The sequence below is a fragment of the Metopolophium dirhodum genome, chromosome 2 (genome assembly GCF_019925205.1).
Source record: "Metopolophium dirhodum isolate CAU chromosome 2, ASM1992520v1, whole genome shotgun sequence".
Lineage (NCBI taxonomy): Eukaryota > Metazoa > Arthropoda > Insecta > Hemiptera > Aphididae > Metopolophium > Metopolophium dirhodum.
The window spans coordinates 5,028,266-5,049,926 of NC_083561.1; the positions used below are offsets into that span (position 1 = coordinate 5,028,266).

Sequence of the window (21,661 nt, forward strand, 5' to 3'; positions counted from 1 at the left end):
TCTCTGTCTTCGAACACTGCAAGACTGCAGCAATACACGGTTGTTATTATGCATTCGTAAAATGGGTTTGTTATATTATATATTATAATATTATTTTCTGCAGGTACTGGGTAGGTTTTACACACGTCCGATTTGTATATTATAATAATACGTATTACGATGACGACGACGGCGATACGAAGCCATACGGACACCGGAACTGGAGTATCAAAGGGCGCACGTATTCGTTTACGCATATATATTATATTATTATTATTATACAAAATATGATCCGTCTAAGCATCTACATACTCGATATTGCGAAAAGTTTCAACATTTTTAAAAATTAACCCAACTAGAGTATTTTTTGGAGTAAGTATTTCAATTCTTAAACATAATCTTATTTCAAAGGAGTACACTTATCTAGTTAATTAGACACAACTTTTAAGTAATTAGGGAAGTTTGGACGATGAGTGGATAGTAGCTGTTTATCTAAACTTTATATATTAGTATAATTAATTATATACTGCGAAATTCTATTTGTATTGATCGGAGTACTCGGAAAAATACTCTGCTTCGGAACAAACAATTAAAAATTAACACCGTCTTTCAAAAAAGTAAAAGAGTAAAAATATAAAAAATGTATGCACCCATATTTATGTGTATAATATATTGTACCTATCGTTATAATTTTTTTTTTTTTTTTTTAAATATGATTTTCGTTTTTCGACCCGGACAGACATGCAGTGACAATAATCAACTCCAGCTATGATAATATCACTGTAGATACGTGGCCATATCGATATAGTATATAGGTATGAGTATATATGACGTATGTCCAATACATAGACGTGTGCAGCCGACGACAATCCCGTTTCTCGTCATTTACGTTCGACATATTATCATCGTCATCGTCATCGTCACCGTACCTCACCGGGGCATACGGCACGCGCTTAATAATGGTCTCGCGCTTCCGGCCGTAGGTCAATCGTTATTATTGCGCTTCGGCCACCGACGACCGTCATCGGCCGTGGAGGCAACTACAGGTTTTTTATTATTGTTATTTTTGTCGCATATACACTTAGTAGCCGATGCAGCCGTTGACCCCCCCCCCCCCCCCCCTTCAAACCTATATTATATATTATAGGTAAGCTCTTACGGAAAATTCGATATAATCGTCACCGTCGACTAAACGGAAAAAAAAAACGGTAATAAAACACGGGTATTAACCGTACACAATATTATAATATTGTATATACGCACACGTCATACGACAGCGCGAGGTATTTATTATTATTTGCCTCATCTAAGGCCGAGTTAGTATCATGATAATGTATAATAAACTGCAATAATAATATACGACCGGAAATATTTTCCCGTGACGGACGTCAATGCATAAACAGTGGTTCGCTAAATATCAGACGCAGTGTGCAATCGTTTGAGGTACACACTCGCCGCTTTTGGCATTTAGACGTCACGTGGCGCAAGACGCACCTCTCACTGGGCACTGTGAATTTAGCCAAAACGGCAAAATGTACGTGTGAGTGAGAGAGATATTTTTGCACCAGATGATGGACACAAGACGCGTATGATGTGTATAATAATATAGTTTGTCGCGGTTTTTATCAGATTTTTTTAGGCGCTTTCTCCGGCAAAATGCACGCAAGTAGAATACCATAATATTATTTTATAATAATAGGTGGATGCTTATATATGTATATGTATAATACGTACGTACGAGGTACCTCTATACACACATATTGTATACACTGCGACATATATATGTAGGTATTCAGACTTAACACTTTTACTCGAAAATATTATATCGAACGATTTGTAACGTTATACATTTGTATTTGAGTATGTTTAAGTGCATACATTTTATACTCGTATACATTATTATGTCTATGTACATAATATAGCTTCAAAACACGTAGGTATTTATTAACATTTGCGATGGTCACACTAACAGCGAGGGATACAATCGAAATCCACCACGTGCATAGTACTTAACATACGTGTATAGCGTATACGTATATATTATGAAAATAGTATATGTATTCGATTTGAATAATTATTAAAACGAAAGTTTCGCTGATTTTATCGATCGGAGGCTGATCAAATTATTATTATTATTATTCGTTTGTTGGACCCATTCACTTTCTTGTACGCCGCGTGTTGCTGGTTCTCGTAGGTTAGGCGCCTATAATATAATATAAATATATAAATTGTATACACATATTTTAATATATATATGCGCAAACGGGCTTAAGTTGTATTTATTGAGTATGATAGTGTAGACATGGACGTATAGTACTATTATAATATTATACGCGTCACACCGCGACAGACTGCGGTCCTTATAGAACGAGATGAGCTTGTGGTCTCTACGCACAACATAATATAATTATTATATTACATACTATTATGTTTTAATATTCATATCGTGTGTGTACCGTGTAGTGTATATTTTAATAACAGGAGGAACTCACGACCGGAGTCGGTCAACTCTCGTCGTACACTATACATCCGATTTTCGGGATGAAAATTTGTCGAACGATCACATCCGCGTGCGAGACCTGCATGTCCGCATGGGTATAATACAATATTGTAATATTGTATTATATTATACGTTTCCGCGAAAACCCGTTTCGAAAATATATTATATCGTCTGTCAATTTCCGCGACGGCGTCCCGCGTACATAGTATAATAATATAGGTACGTATATTATAATAATATATTATACAAAGGCGAACTGAGCTGTGTGACTAGACTATTCGCCGGTTGTAAATAATATAATCCGTGGCGATGCGTTTCTCCGATACGATTCTGGCGGATTATAATATACCATATGTATACATATATGTGTATGTGTGTGTGTGTGTGTGTGTGTGTGTGCGTGCGTGTGTACATCATACATGTATAGTATATTATATTATTATATTGCGGGAGCAGTCAGCGCGCGGCGGCGTATAGAAAAAAATCTATAATAATAATAGTAATAATGATAAAAAAAAATTTCAAAAAAATTACACGGCATAATAGAAATCGCCTATGTGTGCAGCGTGTCCATTGTATGCGAATCCAGTCACGACGGAATCCTTGTTTAACGGTTGTCAATGGTGCTGTTGAGTGAGTGTGTGTGTGTGAGTGCGCACGTATGGCTAGAGAGTCGATGTGTGATGTGTGTGTGTGTGTGTGTGTGTGTGCGTGGGTGTGTGTTAGTGTGCGAGTGTGTGCATTGTATACATAATAAACGCCTCAAGGAAATGAGTCAGTGGGTCGTCGGCGGCGGCGGACACTGTTTACGTTTTGGCCCTCCGATGTATACTCGTCTGCAGCGAAGTACTTAATATTATAATATACTCGAGAGCCGCAGAGGACCGCGGGCAACGGGTTTTTGGCGGACGGGCGGGCGGACGTATTATGGTCGTATGTCATATTATAACGGAGAGGACCCTACTCGACAGGAAACTGACCACTGCGGCTCCAAGTGCGGTTAAAAACGCATTAAATGTCGCTTTGCCGATTCACACGCGCGCGGGCACCTAATCTTATTATGTTGTAGGTACAGTAAAAGTACATTTTCTGATGTGTGTTTTCCGACCGTAAATACTTAAATCGTTAGCATAACGTATAACATTATTTATTCATTCGGTGTCCGCCAACGCCGACGACCTGTGTTTATTTGTTTTTGGTTTTATGGTTTTATTTTTACGTACGGTCAGATTGTTACATATGAATTATGACGCGTTGAAAACCGACGAACCACAATATTATTGTTATTGTTAGATTATTATTATGATTGTTTTTATACATATAGGGTGTTGCCGTGTTGGTACCTGTTACCAATTTTCAACATCAATAATGAAATAACTTTTATGGTTATGCGGTCGTATCGCGATAAAAGTGCCAAAAGTATCTATATGATTACACGCTTGTAATAATTTGTCATCACATCTATTGTGTTTTAATCCACCGTTTAATTGAATTATTCGTTGTTTTTTTAACAAAATGTGACGAGCCATCAATCTTTTTTATGGTACCTATCCATTAAAATTGATTTTAGTCGTTCTAGAACTGTGTTAGGTATTACTTATTACTATTATTATTATTTTTTTGTAAAACTATTTGGTCTGTTAAGTTATTGCAAATAATACCTATTAGGAAACGTGTGTTTTTACGATTACCTACTATTGAAAAATCTTTTTGATAATTTTAAGGCGAATATTTTTTATCGCAGTATAATAGGAATAACTGGAATGTAAGTATCGATGTACAAGCAAAAATTGCTAGTAGCATGAAATAATAGTTAACTTTACACGAAATATCTGATAAGTGTTAATCTATTTGGAAAATGTAATTTATCTTCAAAATAAGACCATAATAATAATAAAAATAATTAGTTGGTACTATCGTACTAAAATATATCATATTTAATGAATCTTAGGTGCCTAATGCCTATACTAATTGCACTAAATGTATTTAAACGTTTATCTCGTGTTGATACAATATATTATATAATATAGTTTTATGATTATTTAGGCATTTAAAATATACCAACAATATTATGTTTGAAGACAATAGGGGTTTTCACGAAAACTATATCATTTGATGTGATATTAAGCCTACTTGTATGGCACCTATGCGATTTTTAGAGGAATTGATAAAAGTCTATGATAATGACGTACAACTGAAATACGTAACTGCCTACCTATATAATAAGAGTGCGTGTAATAATGAAACGATTATATTGCTGCTATATACTTACACATAATAAGTAAGTATTATAATAGTAGTTATTAGTTATTATTAGAGTTTGAGTAAAATACTTTTTAGCGTAAAATATGTCCCAATCTTATTTCTCGATTGACTGCTTCAGTACACATTTATACTTAGTTAATAATATATAAATATATATGTGGGCGTGTTGCAGACAATAAATAAAAATATTACCTATACCAGTTTCGATATCATGACGATTGCCAAATCTGTTATGTATGTGTTTGATTTTTCGATTCAACGAGAACGCGAGATCCGCCGAGGCGCATGTAGTACGTAAATATCGTATAGCGTATATAATTATAATCCAACAGACATCAAAGAGACCATCGGGTTAAAACGTTACAGAGTACATTCGCATTGCATGTGCAACGTGCATCACGCATGTCTGGTACAAAATGCAATTTATTATAATACAACATAGCGATCTCCCGTGCGAATATATTATAATCTCGTGCAGTTTTCGCAAGTGCTAGTTGTCCTCGCGTTTCCGACGACGATGTGATATTATTTAATTATTATATCGACACTAGAGCACGGGCAATCAACCGGCATCGGTGATTGTCAGACGTAAAAAATATACAATGCCGAGTGCGGGCTGAAACGGCACAGTGCAGCTGCAGCTGCTATTGCGGTGAGCTTTATGCCGTAGATGTTATATATGCATCGTGTAGTGCATCACTATATAATATATTTTATAATAATACGAGTATATATAACAGTATTTTATGCCGGCGAAATGTACCCGAACGCGCGTATAAAACGTAAGATGTATAACATAAGTATATAGGTAATACATATATATGTGGACTAATATATAATAATCAGATGCACGCAACGGAAGATGAGGTGATGGTTGCCGAGCGTGTGTAGGCGATGGACTGAGAGAGTGAAGGATAGAGAGAGAGAGAGAGAAGTGTACCGATATATCGTGTTGATATGGCCAATCAATTGGATTGGACACGGTCGCGCAGTTGGTTTTTATTCATGTACATAAGTTTTTTTTTTTATTCTCGTTCACTCTGCGCGCGTTATATTACGCCGCGAGAACCGTACGATCGAAATATTGTAATAATAATAATAATATAATATAATAATAATATGTCGAATTACCACTCGGCAATTGAGTTAAACTGTTTCGGACGAATTTAAATTGCTGCATAGAGGAACAAAAGTAAAGAATTCGTATTCTGACCCACACTGCAGTGTACATGTGTGCGACGACGAGTACCTATGTATATATAATATAATAACATATTATATTATTATTATAATATATACACACTCTGAACCGTTGTTGTCGGTCGCGCCCGCAAATTGATCGAAGCGGATGCGAACGCGAGCTAGGTAAGTACTTATACAACACACATACCTATACCATTGTCGCATGGTTATATCAAAAACCAATATAGGAATGCCGTTGACATAGATCGGCAAACGCATTTGCGGACGGCGGCGAGTCAATGGGAAATTTTTGTTACCCACCATAAGTAACGACTTCCGCGACGTACATTTTGTATTTAATTTATAATATATATATACAACACAAGACTATAATAGGAGAATAAAAGAAAAACAAATTAATTATACGAGAAGTCAAATAGGTACTCAAATGTCACTGCCCATATTTATCTATTTAAATTTTTCTCGGAAAAGTGAAAACCAAACAGTTGAGTTCGTTTTAATAATAATTTCAGCCCAGACTGCCATTGTACGTTTGCACATTGCACGTCAAGCGGCAGGAACTATACCTACTATACTGTATACTGTCACAAATCACAATATTTTTTTTTTTTTTTTTTTATTATATTATATCCGCGGCGACTATGGCCATTGGACGACATTAATGCTATACAATACTATACAGGGTTAGAAATTTTTGTATATAGATACATTAAATATGAAGGAGAAGAAAAAAAAAGAAAAAAAAAAAAAAAAAATACAAGAAAGAAAAGACAGTATAACATAATATAACTTAAATTTTGTTGAGAAGTCCTGTGTTGTGTAAAAAAACCAATGTCGTTGTTAGGTTGCTCTGTTCGGGGCTGAGTGATTCGGCTAGCTGGTCCGGAAGGTTCAGTTCCCTCCTTTCATTTTCATATCTTCGGCATTCTGTGAGGATGTGTTTGACAGTAAGTAGGGAGCCGCATTGGGTGCAGATGGGAGGTTCTTCTCCCTTCATGAGGTGTTGATGGGTGATGTGTGTGTGTCCTATCCTGAGGCGAGTGATGGCTGTCTCCTGTTTCCTGGAGATGTTTGCAGGGAACGGCCAAGGGTATGTGGTTCTTTTGATCTCATGTAACTTGGTTGTCTCAGCTGCCCATTTGTTTTCCCATTGGTTGTGTGCCTCTTTGGCAATGATCCTCTTAACATCCTGGTATGTAAAAGCCAGTGACGTAAGGGGGTTGTTGGCTAGGTGGGCCTGTTTGGCAGCCTTGTCAAATCACAATATTATAACGATAGTTAAGGTTTATTTCGAAATCGAAATATTAAATAATAAACTATACCTAGTATCAACAAGAATTTATGATAAATATTCAAAAATTTTTGTTAATAATTATTTTATATTCGAACAGCAATTACGTTGTGTCATAAAGACGATAAACAGTAAACAGTTCGCTGCTTTCAACTCATAACCATAAATGTCTAGTTTCTTAACTTAATTTACGCCTTCTCTCTTCAAAATAATAAAGCTTTATGGAAAATATTTAGAAAGTTTAAATTTAATAATATCATATTATGCGTCATGCCGTCATGTATCTATTAAGTTTGTTTAAAGATCCGTTTATAAGTTTTTAAAATATATATAGGTATTTATAGGTATACGAGTAACTAGTACCTAAGTACTTAATTAACTTATTGAGGAAATGGCATTTAATAATAATATCAAAAGATTATAGGTTTTTCATTTTTATAAATAAAAATAGAAAATACAATTTGGTTTGAAATTATAAATTTTATAATAACAGCGGCATGGGCGCACGCCTAAGTTTCATATGGACAAAAATTATTTTTAAATAAAGTTCAAAAATCCCTTGAAGACATTTTTTTTACAACGAGAAAACTTGAAAGTGTTTTATATGATTAATTGTGGTTATTTTCGTTCATATTGGTTATGTCATCAACAGATAAAAAAAAACAAGTTATACCAACACTCATATTAATCAGTAGACACCAGACTAAAACCAATTTACGAATCTAGACAATTAATTACTGTTGGGCGTATGAGGAAGCATACTATACGAAAATTGCCAGTGGCACAATTTGATTTCGATATGGTGTGAAAGGAATTAATTTGCAGTACCTCAGCTTCCGAGAATTTTTTTTTTTTTAAGGGAGAATGTATAATGAACTATTGAAGGTCTACTCGTCGAAGATCTTTAAAAGGTATTTTTTTTATACGTCTGTAAGCTGTCTATCAAAATGTCATTATCACACCGACCTTGAAGTTAAAATTACAAATGATTAAGCAAAAAAAAAAAGGGTGGCTTATTAATAATATAATTGAATACCCACACGTATTACTCGGAAATTTACTTAAGTAGATTTTATAGACCAATCGAAATGCGTATTTATCGTTTGCATTATGCATTTTATATCATAATACATAATTATATAGTAATATATAATTTATATTATTAAGCCATAAACATCGAAACCGGTTTTGGAAATAACTTTCGCGAAATGCAAAAAAAAAAGTAATATTCAGCATACCTACATAATATTTCTGATTTAAAATTCAAATGTCGGAACATGTTATATACTAGGTACCTACTGAAATAGGTAGTGAAATATATTCAGACGTCGTCGTCTCCTCTGCTGTCGAATGCATTTACCAATAACTACCTATATAGGGAGCTGTTATTCGCATATTTCCCTCGTTGATTTACAAGGTTCGATAAAAGACGTTTTAAATGCAATCGCGTTGTTCTGTTTACTGTGTACCTAACACGCGTATTATTTTTATAACTTATATGACGCCGATCAATATTGTTTTACTAATGGTCGGTTTTTCTCGAATTCCCACGTTGTCCGATCGATACCTGCAGCATTCCTATACGTAAACCTACCTGTATTCTAGTATAACGTATCGCGCGTAAAAACAGTAACGGTGGCGGCTATAATATTGTGCGTATAATATACAAATATGTACAGTTTGGCTGCCGCCGATAGTTCCGTTTCGTGTGGTAGCTAATAAATAATAATATCGCACCGGTTATTCTGCAGGCGTCCGAATAATAGCGAAATTGACGTTATATTATTTCGGGTGTTGCAAACGCGGCCTGCGTCGTGCGTTCGATTTACATTTTACAGTTAAAAAAAAAATCCAAACAAACAAATCGTCGAGTCGAGTTTACGTACACAAAAAAAACATTATACTCGCGTATTGTATAATATTATTATGTCGTCATCGCGCGTGGCTCGTTACAATATGCGCGGTGGAAGATATAGGAACGAGCAGGACCCCGCGGCAACTACGCTCCTGTCTGTCTCGTACGAAAACGTCGTAATGTTAATATATTATATTTTGTATACGTGTATGCGATGACCATAACCACGGTATGGTGTCGCGGAGGCACATAAGTCGACATCGGTCATGGTTCGACTGTGCAACTCTTCGCACCGGCGTAATTGGCGCGGTGACCGACGAACGCGACGAGATATTTTATACATTGTGGTCCGCGGTTGAACATTCAAAACATATTCTGTACAGCCATACGATAAATTGTAAGATAATATATAATTTCGTGCACGAGTGTTTATCTTACACTCGTTTTCTTCCCGGAGGACGAGAAGGATCCGAGTGGATGAGGAAAACTCTAATATGATGTTGTACCTATGTAAGTTTCTAAATTGTCGTTTTAGGGCAGTATCATAATTTAAGTGTGCACCAAAGTATTATTTATTTACATTTTATATTATTTCTTTACTTTAAACTATTACTATTTCCTCAATATTAAAAAGAATTGTTTTTTCGTATGCATAGTATAAGTAAGTATACCTATATGTTTAATCTAAATATATGTTTTAACGGTGTAAATGGTTTTGTCAGTTTCCAGGAGGAGAAAAAATAATACTCTTCACCCCCATGATTCCGTGCAGATATCACCTATGAAAGTATGATATTATAATATATCGATGTAATACGCGCAGTGGCGTCATCACAATATATTATTATATAGTATTCTCGTCGTTTTTTATGATATCTATTTTTGTTAGGTCAATAGTGACGAGCGTCGACGATGTAGGAACATTTTTTTTTTTTTTTTTTAAATAAACTTCGAAAATAAAATATATTATTATAAGTGCCCGCGCAGCACGGATCGGTGCGGCGGCGGTCGTGGAAAACGGTTTACAGTCGTGGAGTTTGTCGGGCGGCAGGGAGTAGCAGGTGATCGACAACTGCGAGGTATAAGATTGCGGACTGCAGCTGATGCTGTGCGCGCCGACCGAGAGAATTTCACGGATCGGCTGGCACGTTCGACGACATCGTTTGCCACCGGTTCCGTAGTTTGACCTTTGATCATCGCGCAGGCAGCGTGCAGCCCGTGGCATCGATGCGTTTGTTGAGCACACAAAAAACCCCCCTTACTTATGTAATAATAATTATATCTAAATAATATGTACGTGACATAGTATCACAGACATGTTTTGTGTACCTGCAGATCGATCTATAATATAAACACCATCTCAAAATATATACAGTCGGAAGTTCATTACAGTTTCAGGGGGGGGGGGGGAGGACGGGCTAATATTTTTAACATGCATGTGATAATCTAATGTAATGCACTGCACCTTCCCACATTAAGTTATTTGTCAACAAAAAAGACGTAATATAATTTTTTTTCTCATATCCTAACAGGTATAATAATATTGGGATAAGTATATTTGAAAATAAAAATGTATTTATTTAGATGCTTATTATATTTTAAATGTTTTGTTATTGTACATACTATAAGTACCTACTATAGCAGAGATCTGCTATTGGTATTTCTAAGAGATTATCCTTTTTTTTATGAAAAAAATTATTTTAATCATTAGTTATTTTACCGTTTGGTGTGGTTTTTACTGACAAATTTTATAACTTATTATGAGTTCATAACTTTCTAAAGCGAATGATATGAAATCATATTACATGTCTTATAACTGCATGTTTGATGGTTATAATAATATCGGTGAAGCACGACTGACGGATTAACCATTAAAAATCTGTTTGCAATTATTGAAATGTGTTGTGGAATTAACTAGATAAGTACTATAAATTCTAAATTGCCCAGTAACATTTAGAATATGCATGACCTATATAATATTATGTTGACAAGATTTCCGGTATTCGTCATCGAGTCTGTCGTAAAAAAAACCACTTGATTGGCACCCAACTCCATGTGTATTTGCAGTTAAGTATATTTTTTTTTATTAAATCTGTGTACCTACGTATCTCACGTCTCATTTAATTTATGTGCGAAATCGATTTAAATTTTATTTCAATACCTATATACGCACCGCTCTCATTTGTATACTGTCGAATATTCATTAATGATTAAACGAGAAATTATGAAACTATAACTCTACCGAAGAGTAGATATAGGATGCGTACGGTGCATTGTATTATAATATATTCCACTGTTATCAGTTTGGCACGCTGCAGTACAGTAAGCTAATTTCCCGATCCTATTCAATCGAACAATATAATGTAATGTTAGGCATATAGTTTGAATACGAGGCGAGAAATGTTCGAGAACAGTTCCTCAAAATATGATGATAAAATATTAGTATTCCAAATACAAGTCCCGTATTGTGCATCACATTATAAGGAAATAACGATGAGAGATATTTTAGTTTTTGCCAAAGTATTGAATAACGCACATACGTCATGCCTGCGTAACGTGCATACAGATAAATTTCTTCTATATTATATTAAATAATAATTTGAAAATCAATACATAGGTAGTGTTTAGGCACCCATGCAATGTTATATTATATTATTTTATGTTATAAAAAATGTTATTATACAGTCAACAATTATTATTATAACAATGTGTGAGCCATTTTTAGGTAAACTTTTTTTTTTTTTTTAATTTTTTTTTTTTTTTGTGTTACTCATAATTACGATGTCCGACTGTTTGAGTTTACACAAAGTGTGAAAACACATTTTTATATCGATAATTATTACAATAATTTGTACGTTATAACTGGTCGAAAACGACGATTGGAGGCACCCAATGACTGAATGACCTCTTCGGATCGCATTACGTTTTTATCGAATACAAAAACGCTCATCAGTGTGTTAGGGGTTTTGCTATGTAATATTGTTATTAGGTATTATCTTAAATTATAATCAAATAGGTTGTGAACGGAGGCGTGCGACCGTATAATAACGCACCGTGGTTCGGTTTCCACCGAAACGGAAATGGATAATAATTTTCGAAATGCGAATGATGGAAGCGCCCGGGCCGATGCAATATTACGTAGGTAGGTATACCATCCGAGCACTCAATTCATGTTCAAACGACAATATAATAATTATATATAATAATTATTGTGGTCTTTTGACGCAAGTATACAATATTATTATGTTATTGTGCAACATGTAATTAATATACCTACTCACCTGTAGTAGGTATACCCAAACTGCAGATGATACTCGAAAGTGCATTATACGGCTGAAATCGATTTGGCTATTTTCGAAAAAAAGATTAATTATATTAACCACAGTAATACCATTGCCCTGTATCATCATCTACACTGCAACTATACCGCGGTCCTTTAGCGGGTAATTATACCTGTTTAGCATATTATAATGAGAAAATCGTATACATTGTATTTTATACTTATACCTAAATATTATTATGTTAATAGGCTTGTAAGTGAAATCGGCTTTTTTAGTTTTTGGGGCCAAGCCACGGGATTGTTGTATCTATTACTCCATTCGTGTACATTATAGCTGTACCTATATAACAGGCATTCCGTCCAGGTTTAAGAACACATCGCAATACATCCGATAATATTATTTATGTATATGCCTATGTCATATTTAATTCGAACGCACCAAAACCGTCGACAGTCTGCGCGTCTCTCGCCGTCTAGATGATAATATTACCAGCTGTAAGTAAACGTGCAGAAAACATAATATTTTCGAACGAACCCTGCCCGAATCCCCGACAGTAACAATAATGTCCGGTCGTACACCGGCACACCGTCCTGCACACGCGAATATAAATATAATATTACAATTCACAATGCTCGTGATTTACCGAAGGTATATTATGAATTGTGTCGTGTCATCTTGCAGTCGTTACCTACTATAGATTTTGTTTTCCATCGAGTTTTCCTCGTAGGCGCGGCGCTTTAACAGCGTAACGGAAAACGCGCGCGGACGGGATTATTCGCAGGACGACATAATAATAGTGATAATAGTTCGTGTTCACGGCAAGTGGCTGCCAAGTGAGCTAACGGGTTTGTTTCGTCGTACCTACAATAATAATATTATACTACTACTATTATTATGTATATTTACGGGATAATAATATTATTATATAGTAAAACTGCCGATGCTCGACCGCGACGAGATAACGAGACGCGCGTGGCATTCCATCATCGACGGCCGTAATAGCGATGCCTGCGTCTCGATTTGTCGGCCTGCATAATGCGATGTTTTTCTCCGTGTCGCGATCTACATTTTTATGGTCAAGTGGTAGAATGCAGAATAAATGCACACGATAATATTCATCACGGCGCAGTCCACGCACTTCCGCATCCTCTTATCCCTTCTCGTCATCGCCACACGACGAGTTATAACAATAATGTGCCTAACCTGTATATTATATTTTATAAGCATATTATCGTTATTATTATTATATGTGTACACTTTGAGATCGGTTCGTTCTTAAGCTTTTGTCCGGTATGACGAGCCATCCTGCACACTTATTATTGCGGCGCCCTTGCACTCATCCACACAAAACCGAACGCAAAGTTCACGTCGAGTCTATTCGGTTTAGTTAAAAGGGCCAAGTACAAGTGACGGAATTAAATAAACATTTTTATTACGACGTGCGGTCGATATGGAACATTTAATATTTATGTTACAATTATAATATCGTCGGTTTCGTAGACGTGGTGCGGCCGAAAACAATAGCACTGCTGTAATTATTCAATCGTTTGTTATTGTTCGTGTTGTTGCCGTATTTTAGTGAACGCCGCCGAGTTTTCGTTCAAATTTTAACCGTGTACAAACGATAAATTTCCTCGATAAAAAACATGATTTATAAATACGGAATATATATATATATACATTGCTTATGCATGCAATTCGACTAAACGCGCGAATCATAAATCCGTCGAAAACCACCAGCTGCATATTATTAATTTATCCGGTGGATCATATAATATATGTATAAATATATTAATTTTATTGTCCTCGTCGTCGGACTGTCGATCATAAAAAACTCGTTTAATATTACGCTCGTTATTTATTTATTTATTACGAATTTATATATTTTTTACGACGAAATTATCGCGAATATTTTCATCGCCGCACAAATTTGTTTTATTACACACGGTGGTCAGATTTCGTTAAGCTTGCCGTGTCACTCGTAAGAGCGATAATTATTGTTTGGACAATCCGGGTTATTTTACAGTTGTTTATAATGTTTTCGCATAAAATTGCGACGTAGAGGAGTGTCCTGTATGTATGTGCTGCAGGCACGGCGGCACAGGTTTATCGGTGGTACGCGAAAAAATTCTACTTCGAGAGATTCGAATAAAATTTGTTCATCTGAACGAAACAGCGTACTATAACGACAGAATCGCCGCCGCCCCACCGATGATGCGGTGACCCGCTGTGTCGCGTCTCCGCGGGAGGTGATTTTCGAGCCAAAACCATGCGTGAGTGGGCACGTGTGTTTTTAAGCGCGCGAAATCGATGATTTCCTATAATTATTTCCTCACCATCGACAAATCATTGTCGGTCACACGAGTCCATAATAATAATAATAATAATAGCAATAACATATTATTATAGTATAGGACGCCACAACGTCTCCGTTTAACGGCGCGCGCGGTCCAGACCGATCGACGGCCGCGCAGCAATATAAACACACTCCGTTTGAAACGGTCTTTTCGGACAGCGTGTTATTTTTTTTTTCGACGGTCGTTATAATTACAATAACGAGATATCGGTTGATCGGAGTGTACATATATACCTATAGGTAAAAGTACCAGATGTATACGATTGTTTTCCGACGGGCAGCTGATGGCGTATTCATCATCGTCGTCGTCGTCTTTGTGTAATTGCTGAATCCAATCGCTCACCACCGATCGACGGCATAGTGTGCAGCGACGAGTACCGTTAAACGGTGACGTTACTAAAAATCGCGCGCAAACAGCCGTTTTTTGTTTGGTTTTGTTTTGTATATTTTGCTTGTTGGTTTTTTTCTTCATATTATTATTATTATTGACAGACAGACAGACAGACAGTGTGTACCCGAGGAGTATTATTACACGCCAAAATGCGTTTTTCCAGCGACAGATCGATGACTTCGGCGGAACAGCAGTTTTCTACACGGCGATAGTCTCGCGCGTGCAAAACGATTACCCGCCGCCGCACCGCAGAGACACCGGTCGGTCGCAAGCCACTGCGGGCGCAGTCATATAACATTGGCAGAGGTACCTACCTACAACAGGCTAATAATTATCCACAGTCATTAAAATAATATTATCGCTATTACGGTAAGACCGTCGCGTGTCGGTACCTATACACGATAAAAATATACGTATACAAAGCCGTGATGTATACGAGAGCGCGCGTGCGCCCGCGTGTATAATATCGTGTGTGCGTTCACGGGAAAATAGGAAATCCGTTAATAACCAGAGCAATCGATCGACTTGTGGATTGTTATAATATAATATATTATTATGTGTGATATTATGTTACGCGCATACACACGCATCGCGCCCGGAAACGGAAGAAACCGATAAAATAATAATAATAATAATTATTATTATTATTGTGGCTGTAGTAATGCAGTAGTAGTAGTGTATGACGTCCATACTCAACTTCCCCTCGTCTAGCTTGTCGCCAAGAAATGTTATGAGATTTCGACCTGCTCGTATTCATTGCTAAACTCATAATAATATGTGTATACTACGATGACGGGACATTGATCGATTTTATGATAGTCGTGGGTGGCCTTAAATTATTACAATCTATTAAAACATTTTTCCCAGTAAACAGTATAATAATATCATGTATAGGTAGGTCGTTACTCGTTAGTATGAATTTTCATTCGTGCCTCTGCCTGTCTGCACCGAACGTATCTCCCTCACTCACATTCTCTCTCTCTCTCTCTCTAGCTCTGCTATTTTCTCTATCTCGCTCTATTTGAATATATTAATATAATATAATAGGCAATAATCGTGTACACGTATTCTATCATATTTATCGATGTTCAATAAAACTGAAAACGTTTACAGTACGGACCCCGTCGGCTTTACGCGTACATCCCACACAGGTAAACGATGATATTTGAATTCACTGAGCGTTTTGTCGATGCTCGTTCATATATGCATTTATATATATATATATGTATATAGGTACAATCCTACCGAATCAGTCACATGGCAATTGGTCTCTCGTTACGCACCGGTACACTACCGTAATATACCGTATAGTCGATTTGCTTGTTGAAAAACACATGGGACGGAAAATTCCCGTTTACCACGCATTTTCCGACGTGAATTTCAAAGACCTGTGTCCACTCATCGGGCACGCCGTTATTATTTGTTCTTCAGACCAAATATGTCAACATCCGGACCACCGTACATAATGCGCGCACGGTGAAATCTGAATACATGAACATTTTATATCCGAGGGAAACGCGTTTCGATGGCCGCGGGAAAAAATGTGAAATAAAACTTCTCTGACGTCGGCTTCGATGGAAAAGGATAAAATATATAAAAAAAAATCACACAATCGTTTTTGGAAATCGTGGTTTATTCCGTGTATCTACTACCTATAATATATTACTGTATGCGCGCGCAAATTCGGGATATATGCATAAAAAACTTGCTCGTAATATCTATAGTAATAAACTATAATCCACATCGATATTCATACATGGTGATACCTGATCCGCTAACATCTTGGGAAATACGACGTGGAAATTCAAAATTATTATTTTTATTTTTAATTTGGGGAACAAAGCGTACTGCCGACCACAGAAAAACTTAAATAGAATATACAATTAAACGTTATAGGTAGCACAATATAAAAATAATAACGTTTTCTCTATTACGGAAATAATGTAAAGAGTATAAGTTCACTAGTATGACCTAAGTTTTTGGAGTTTTAATGGAGATAAAATAACAATTACTCTGCGTCGGTGTACACGCTGTACATAATAATATAATATAATGCATATTATACCATATAATTGCCGCGTGTGAGTGTCTGACACGACGGAATTTTTGTTCAAACAAATCGTACCTATACACACACTCGCTCGTATATACTCACTCTAGATATTACGCACGCACATCAATGGGCCTATTCCTATGAGTTTTCGGTGAACGTTGTGGAAATGCCGGATGTCTCGAAGTAGGTCCCGAATTCCGATAACCGGTTGGTGGAGAGAAATCAAAGCCTTCCGGCAGCATCGCCGACGAAGCCGCCGCCGCCGCCGCCGCCAATAATTTATCACGTGCCCGACGCGGTGGACGTTGATCGATGCCCGCGAAAAGGGCTGTCTGTATAACAATATCGCCCGCTCGTCTGCTCCCCCCCGACGGAAACCGAAATGAAAAATACCGACTCGTCTTCGCAACGGGTCTGCAGCGTTTTTGTCCGTCGCACAACGGCCTTTCCCAATATCTTAACAGCCGCCGAGTTATTGTACGTGCGGACGCGTCGGCTGGTATACGGCGTATTATAATATATTGTAGTGCACGTCGGCCGTCGCGATAATAATATTGTGCGCGGCGTGTGTTGTGCATATAGGTATCGGCCACGGCGAGAATCGCTGCATAAATACACCGGTACGATAGGAAAATACGCGGAAAAAAAAATACGGAAACCGTTTGGGCCGAAAAAGCGAAAAAAAAAATGATCGTGTGGGAAGTCGCACGGAGAATTATTGGTCATTCGTTTTCGTCGACCGACCGACACACAACGTAGTCATAGTGTGGAAGGTAAAACTATATTATGTTTTCATGTGTGTCGCACACAACCCGCGAGGTTAGGTCGTGGGTACACCACATTATATTTCATTGAGCTGGGCCAGCACCGGAGTTATCGAAGAGATTGTGCGCGATGGTCTTCTTACACGTACAATACACACGCGAAATAAGCGCTACATGCATCATTATTACTATTGGCTTCAACAACAGCGCAGGTTCGGATGGGCGTGGGGCCATACACGTTCGCATACCATATTACTATATGCTCGTATATAATAATAACTGTGTGGATCGGTATCACGAATTATTGTTTTTCAATCAAATTATAATAATGATTATAATTATTAATCGACGGAAATTAAAACGCGCTTTCCATACAATCGGCCGCAGATTTGAATTTCGTATGCGCATATATTGTAGCCGCGGTACATATCATATTATTATTATATTGTGTGTAGGTACCTCGTACTGTTGCCGATAACGATCGTAACAATGTTATTGGTATGGTAAACTTGGTCAGTGGTCGTCCATCTTGCCTATATATAATATAATATAATATAAATTAATTTGTTATCATATATAGGAAAGCCTCGTGGCGCACCCTATGATTCCACATGACTTATGAGCATTGAGCAGTCATACGCGATTAATTGCAGGCATCCGGTGTGCAGGCGTGTTCTCTTTTCATATATATATACGCGTATCGCCGACGAATTTCACCCGACTCTAAACGTATAACGGTTTTATGTTATGATCTTTTTTATATAATATAATATATTAATACGTATATTGTATGTTTTGCTTTCAGACAATAATATTGGTATAAACGTAAAATAGACGTATTTCGAATTATTTAAAAACACGAAATGGTTTGTGGGTATAATTATAACGTGCGACCAATGACACAATAGTCAACGCGTAGGTACCTCTATATAAGTAGTAGAATATAACTTATAATTTATAAGTAGGTTCATAACCAATTTCCAATTGACCGTCACCATCGGTGCAAACAGGTAAGGGTAGTAAAATCGACTTTGTTTCCCAAATCCTCTAAGACCCGACCGAAATTATCCTATCCCATTAAATATCACATACCTCCCGTTATATATTATGTTTATCTGTAACCGGAATCTGCGGAGACTTCAATATCTTCCTAAGGCTATTCGTGCCTAATTTATAATATTACTATAAATCATAATATATAATACTTTAATGCACAGGCGCCAGGCATGACGTATACGGGTGTAGGGTGATTATAGAGGTTTAGATCTCCCTCCTCAAAATATTATTAGAAAACATTCAAAATGTATATATTGGTTGTGATTTAGGCTCACTTCCTTTCCAAATTTTTGGCCGTGTACACGTATATGAATATTTGTCCCTTACAAATACACAGTATCGTAAACTCATTCGATACGATAAAATACAAGTAGTACCTATAGCTGCATACATTACTGTGAATTGACATGGAACAACTTTCTTTAATTTAGACTAAATATATAGTTACTAGTTGGTGTGGTTCGTAACAGATTTTTGGAAATATTTATGGTAAATGGTAATTCTCCACCTATACCTACACGACTCGTGGGAACTAAGTAAAATAGTCGGTACATTAATTGTGGACATGCTGTGTATCTCGTGTATACGATCAGAAAAAAAAAATTCAACGTTTCGTTAAACTGCATCCATGACTATCTCCGCTGTTTAATTTATTATACTCACGTTAAACTCTTTATTTATGTGTATATTTTTTAAGGTGTTCACTATTTTTCTGTCGTTAAAAAACTAATCAGATCGATTCCGTATGGTTATGAAAACGTGTTAATCTTATACCTATCGTCGTTTGTTTTAACGGCGGGCCCAACACAAACGAAAAATATGAAAGTTTATTCAAAAAAATTGTTAATTACCGTTATTAAATTTATTAATGGTATAGAATATATCTTATGGGCAGTTTAAAAATAATTTCATATTATAATAAAGCTGTGTGTGCTGCAGGTAATTATTATTCATCGGTTATATTATATTATACATTATATGCTCTGGGTATTTACGCCAATAACAGTTCACAAAACATTCGTTTATCGAGAGAAAACCACCTACCCCGGGGAAACCATAATAATATATTATAGAAGTTTGGCCATCGATGGTACATTTCGTATGTTTAGGAATTTTCACGGAGGGGGTCCAGCTAATTTTCCAAATACATTTAAGTGGGCTACAGAATATATTATTAATAAATATATTAGATGTTTAGATAGGTATTTATGGGGCCAATGGGGGGGAGAGGGTACAGACCCCGTGGACCCCCCCCCGTAAATACGCCACTGCGGCATCCGACAACGTATAGGTTAGTAGGAACTAGGAAAATAGGGTGTGTATATCTTTATAATGTATTAACATAGTAACAGATAATAGTAAATTATAAATATTGAATCATCCGCTTTCCGTTTAATATGAATAATATACAAAGCCGATGTTTATGACCGGCGAGAACCGCGAGGTTCTTACCGCCGCGCCGCCGTTGTCGCGCAGTATACCTAACGTCATGGTCGCCGCCACCGATGCGACTTATTATATTGTTACTATATTATGTACGGGGGAAACGCGGCGACGTAGTGCATAGACAAACCGGTCCGGTAGTTAAAAACGGTCCTACATTATCGTCGGGTTGAATAAAATGCATGAAAATAAAATAAAGAACTCACCGTTGTCCTTACGATTTTCGCGTCATTTCGATAACGGTATTATATGCTAATGACGTCTAAGCAGGTACCGCATAGATATAATTATTATTACCTACAATTACTGCAACAGGACGATATTAGCGCAACGAGCCTAATATGATTATATATATTTTTTTAAATACATTTCCGCAGTTGGTCAAATCTCGTGGAGATGATACATTATTGTAACTGCATAAAGTAGATTATAATGTATCGAATTAATATCAAGCGAACGCATATATCACAGGTGGGGGTGGGGGAGTAGTGATTTTCGAACGAATGTCATTTTGCGAACGACTCAATTCCGATGAGGAAACTGGTCGGAAATATGATTCACGAGCCCGGCTGACTTCGCCACTCAACCCGCCTAATAAATCCGTTTGATTTATGCGAACATCGAATTTTTGGTTGAACACGTCCATGTTTTGTGCACCTGAATCATTTTGAGCACCTGAGCGGGTTTAATAATAACAATGTAATTGCGGGCGGTTTACGATTCCGGAAACGTTTCCGGCGTGTACCAACTGGACTCTACTGTAGGTATATATATATTATATTATATTATACACGCAACAGCTGTCAACTTTCGGCAAATCAAACTCATTGACGGATCAAAATTATAGCGAGATAAAAAATATCGTTTTCAAATATACAGTCATAATAGTATACACGCTCGTGTTTATCGTAACCCATAGTTGGAATATTCCTGAAATTCAATTTTTTCGCCCTCTCTAAACTTTTATTATCGTGCGAAGTACTATTATAGTTTATAGCTTTAGGTACAGGTATTTATTTTGATTTTATAATATGTATCTACGTGCGCGGACTTGAAGACGAGAAATCAAAACTGACCTCCACCATTCGGTATCGAGGAGTCGTATCATGGCGCGGAGTCTGATGGATACTACCTATATAATATTTAATATTATAATATCAATTATATTGAAATTCTATCGCTGATCGTAGATACAGTGGTGAAAGCGATACATTATTATCGTGT

The 21,661-nt window shown here is 36.6% G+C and overlaps 1 protein-coding gene across 3 annotated transcripts in view; it reads right to left on the bottom strand.

The window, feature by feature from the left end:
* The window catches only part of LOC132939518 (mucin-2), an 81,899-nt gene that overhangs the window by 41,301 nt on the left and 18,937 nt on the right, over positions 1–21,661 (bottom strand). The gene's annotated exons all lie outside the window — the stretch shown is intronic.